This window comes from Trichosurus vulpecula, chromosome 4 (genome assembly GCF_011100635.1).
Source record: "Trichosurus vulpecula isolate mTriVul1 chromosome 4, mTriVul1.pri, whole genome shotgun sequence".
NCBI classification, from domain to species: domain Eukaryota; kingdom Metazoa; phylum Chordata; class Mammalia; order Diprotodontia; family Phalangeridae; genus Trichosurus; species Trichosurus vulpecula.
Genome location: NC_050576.1, coordinates 24,441,062 through 24,445,905, shown reverse-complemented (window position 1 = coordinate 24,445,905; position 4,844 = coordinate 24,441,062). Strand labels below are relative to the sequence as shown.

Here is a 4,844-nt window from a genome sequence, read left to right as displayed (position 1 = left end):
AGTCTATAAAGACACATCAGTTGCTTCCCCAAGGCTGTAAATAGGAATTCGGCAGGAAAAATCCTTTGAACCCTAGTATTTCTTGAGCCCTTTGGGTTGGAGCACTGGCTATAATGGGTGTATTCACAGGGTGAAAAATATGAGTGAGGTTCTCAAAGGCTTCTGTACTATGGGGCCCATGAACTTGACATTCTGAAAAGGCAGCCTAGCTGGGTCACTGAGCCAACACAATAGACTCATCTGTGCCGGTACAAAAACATCTTGGGTTAAGAAGGCATTCTTCTTCTCTTGAGAGGAGGCCCCTTTGGAGCCCTCTCTAATTACTGGTTCGGGGCCATTTGCTCTTGGATCCTTCAATGCAATGGCTTTGGGGCCACAAGATGACCCACAGGGCTTTTTAACTCCTTCACCAACTGCCTGGAGCCTCGAGTGAAGAATCCATCAGAATGGTGCTCTGTCCCTTGATTCAGAAAAAATATCTTCTTCATGCAAGCTTGGATCAGAAGATTTAGGACTGGAACGGGCCTTATAGATCACTTAGCCCCTGTTTTATTAAGGAAGAAACTTGGAAAGATCATGGGATCATAGATGGAGCTTATTCAGAGGCTGCCTAGTCCAACCGCATTATTATAAAGATGAGGCAACCGAAGCCCCAGAGGGTAAAGTGATGTGGCCATGGTCACACAATGGTCACGTACCAGAGCCGGGGTTTGTCTTCTCATTTAGCCAACAAACTTTTATTGAAGACCTACTGCGTCCCAGGAACCCAGCTGAGTGCTATGAATACAAAGAAAGGCCAAAAGCCTCCCAAACAACAACAGCCCAACCCTCCCTCAAGGAGCGCACGTTCTAAGGGTGGAGACACACAGACAACTTTGTACAAACATAATATAGACGGAGTAGATGGGAGGTAACCCCACAAGCTCCCAGCCGGATCTCTTTTTAGTATCCTGCCTCAGGATACCCCCCACACCTAGTCCCTGTTCTGGGTACATCATAGGTACTTAATAAATGCTTGATTCATTTAGAGAGGAAGCGACTTGTCCAAAGTCATACAGGTGCTAAGTGGCAGAATCTGTATTTTTATTCCTTTTTTCAGTGATCTATCTCCCATCCCCTCCTCTTCACTCAGCTTCTGTCCTTGAGCCCACTGCCCCTCCCAGAGCAAATTTCAGGGTGGGGAAGCCCATTAAACCACCGCAAAGAGAGCAACAATGAATGTACCAGCCATGGCTTCACGTGCACTCATGTGCAACCGTACCCATTCTTTACTGAGCACTGATTCTGTGACCAAGGTCATTCTAGGCATTTTGGAGAATAAATGAGTAGCAGGGACCCAATTCCTGCCAACAATAACAGCAGCCTTCTGAAGTCAGCTGGCAGACACTAGGAGGAGACTGCTTTAGAAATGGGAGCTAAGGACTACTCTTTCCAGAGGAGGGAACTTGGTTTTACAAAGACAAATGACTTTCTGAAAAGAAAGAAGACATTGATGGGTGCATGGGAAACAGCCCACAAACTTGGCGTGGAACTGCGACATTGTAGTGAAGAGAACTTCCTCTGCCAATAGGAGAATAGCTATTAAATCCCTAACTTGATTTCATGTTAATTTTCATCCTTCAAAAGGTAGAGGAAACAACAAGGAGAAATGCTATTCTGGGTGGGATTCTCACAAACAAGGGATGGGCCACTGAAGCACATGGGAAGTGATGCCCCCATTTTTATATTTGGGATATAAAGGGGGAAAACCAGGCAGGGTCTGACACGACTGTTAGATTTGGGGAGAATAGATTAACATCAAAGACCTAGAGCTAGAAGTACTGGTCCAGCCCAATCCCTACATTTTACAAAAGAGGAAACAGGCTCAGTGTGACTTCCCCAAGGACCCAGAAGTATCAAGTGCCAGAGAGGTAGTGAACGTTTTTCCCAATGGACCACACTATCCTCTTTCCAAAGGGTTCAGAGAAGTAAAAGAGGGATACAACGGCTTAATGGAATCATAGATGCTGAGTGAGAAGGGCCCTAAGAGTCCATCTCATCCACCCCATTCATGGAACAGATGAAGAAACTAAGACCCAGAGTATGGACGTGATTTAAACTGAAAGCCACACAGGTGGCAATTGACATGCTATGGACTTTACCAAAAAGAACTTTAGGACTCTATGTGCAGATACGTCCTCAATCAGTCTGAAAGGATCGTAAGGATTCTGGCTATTGGATGAAAGGCACGGGAAATATCTTGGGGTTGACTGAAAGAATCAGACATACCTCTGGGCCTAAACATAAAAGGGCAAGCCAGTTCAGAGTCACTGAATCTTGTGGCAGGCCAGCCAGTCAAGCGGTCAGTCAACAAGCATGACATGAGAGTTGGAGCCTAGGCCCTGAGAGGGAAATGTCCTCAAGGGGAAGGAAGGACAGTTTTTCTTTCTTTCTCCTTTCTTCTTTACCTAGTGACTATGATACAGCAGAAATGGGAGCAGAAGGGGAAAACATGTCAGTCCAGGAACATAGAGACACATACTGAGGACAAACAGGTCTTCTGAGAAAGGGAAAGGCTATCCTCTGTCACCCCACCTCCTGCCTGGAAGGTGATGAGTCTCAGCACCGATGTCCTGAGTGAGCTGAAGAGGTAGGGTGACTGTCTCCCATCTGGTCGTTACATATTGTTGAACACACAACATCCTGTTTCTTTTGGGTCTATTCTTTCCTGATCTTAGGGGAAGTGGTATTCTACTCAGGAGACATAGGCATCCAATTTTTGACTAGAAATAGTAGCAATGGCGGTTTGAGTAGCAGAGGCCAGTTAAGGAGGAAATACCGACAAACAGAGGTGGAGAGACATTCACCTGAGGATGGCAATGGCTTCAAGGAGTGAGATCCTATGTGCAGAGAGAAGTGACAATTGTGAACTCAGCAGAGGTATTGGCCCTCAAATCCTAGTGGAGAAGTACACCCAAGGGGAATCTTATGATAACTCCATAAAGTGAGAAACATACTAGAAGAAAATGAAAAAAGGACACGTGGTACAGAAGCCGCGGCGGCACACAGAGTTTGGCTGGAGAATGCTGGCTACATCTAAAAGCCACTATTGTGTTTAATATAACTAAGCCCAACAAAGATTTCAAGCATTGGACGCAATCTTTTCTTCTCAGAGTTTCCAAAATCATTCATTGAGTCAGAAAATGCCTGTCCTCACTGAACTGTTTAGTTATACTGATAAACACCAGGATCAATACATAAAGAAGCTTGCAGAATGGGTGGCAATTCAGAGTGTTTCTGCATGGCCAGAGAAAAGAGAAGAAATTAATTGAATGATGGAAGTTGCAGCTGCAAACATAAGACAACTAGGTGGCACAACTGAACTAATAGACATTGGGAAACAAAAGCTCCATGATGGCTCAGAAATACCTCTTCCTCCTATTTTACTTGGCAAACTGGGCTCAGAACCCCAAAAGAAAACTGTGTGTGTGTCTATGGACATCTGGATGTACAACCAGCAGCTCTGGAGGATGGCTGGGACAGTGAGCCCTTCACATTGGTAGAAAGAGATGGAAAACTGTATGGAAGAGGTGCAACTGATAACAAGGGACCAGTACTTGGCTGGCTAAATGCCCTGGAAGTTTTTCAACAGATAAATCAGGATATCCCTGTCAATGTCAAATTTTGTCTAGAAGGCATGGAGGAATCTGGTTCTGAAGGCTTGGATGACTTTATTTTCTCCAAGAAAGATACTTTCTTCAAAGATGTGGATTATGTTTGTATCTCTGACTACTACTGGTTGGGGAAAAAGAAGCCCTGTATTACATATGGCCTCAGAGGAATTTGCTACTTTTTTAGAGAGGTGGAATGCTCTGACAAAGACCTTCATTCTGGTGTATGGTGGTTCAGTGAATGAAGCCACATCAGATCTCATTACTCTGATGGGCTGCTTGGTGGACAGAAAGGGACACATTCTCATCCCTGCTATTAATGAAGCAGTGGCTCCTGTTACTAACGAGGAGCTCTTGTTATATGAAAAGATTGACTTTGATTTGGAAGAGTATGCAAATGATGTGGGAGCAAAGACACTTCTTTGTGACTCAAAGGAAAAAATCTTAATGCACTGATGGAGATACCCATCCCTGTCTCTCCATGGAATTGAAGGAGCCTTCTCTGGAACAGGAGCTAAAACTGTGATTCCTAGGAAAGTGATTGGCAAGTTCTCAATAAGATTGGTGCCAGATATGGTACCTGAGGTTGTCGAAAAGCAGGTTGTAAAAGTTACTTGAATGCAAAGTTTACTGAGCTGAAGAGCCCCAACAAGTTCAAGGCCTACATGGGCCATGGTGGAAAACCCTGGGTGTCTGACTTCAGTCATCCTCATTACTTGGCTGGGAGAAAAGCCCTGGAAAGAGTTTTTGATGTTGAACCAGACAAGGGGCCAATATTCCTGTGACCTTGACCTTCCAAGAGGCCACAGGTAAAAATGTAACGCTGCTGCTGTTGGATCAGCACATGATGGTGTTCATTCACAGAATGAAAAGCTCAACAGGCATAACTACATAGAAGGGACCAAAATGCCGGGTGCATACCTATATGAAATGTCTCAACTGAACTGAGCCATGTACTTTATTCCCCACTTTGGAGAGTGACATCTAACTGGAAAGTGGGTTAATCTGGTCATTGGGCCATTTCTTATTAGGAGGCCTCTTATTTTTCTCCTTTCCCTTCATAAAAACAAGCACTTACAAAAACTTTGAACATCTGCCGTTACACTATTATATAAAAGTGGAACCACATGAAGACACAAGGCTATCAAATATTTATATTTGATTCCCAAGATCTGACAAGGGTCTCTGAATTGA

General features: G+C 44.3%; 1 pseudogene; it reads left to right on the top strand.

Annotated features, from left to right (window-relative positions):
• Positions 1–3,182: 3,182 nt before the first annotated feature.
• Positions 3,183–4,598, top strand: LOC118848207 (annotated as a pseudogene).
• The last annotated feature ends 246 nt before the right edge of the window (positions 4,599–4,844 follow it).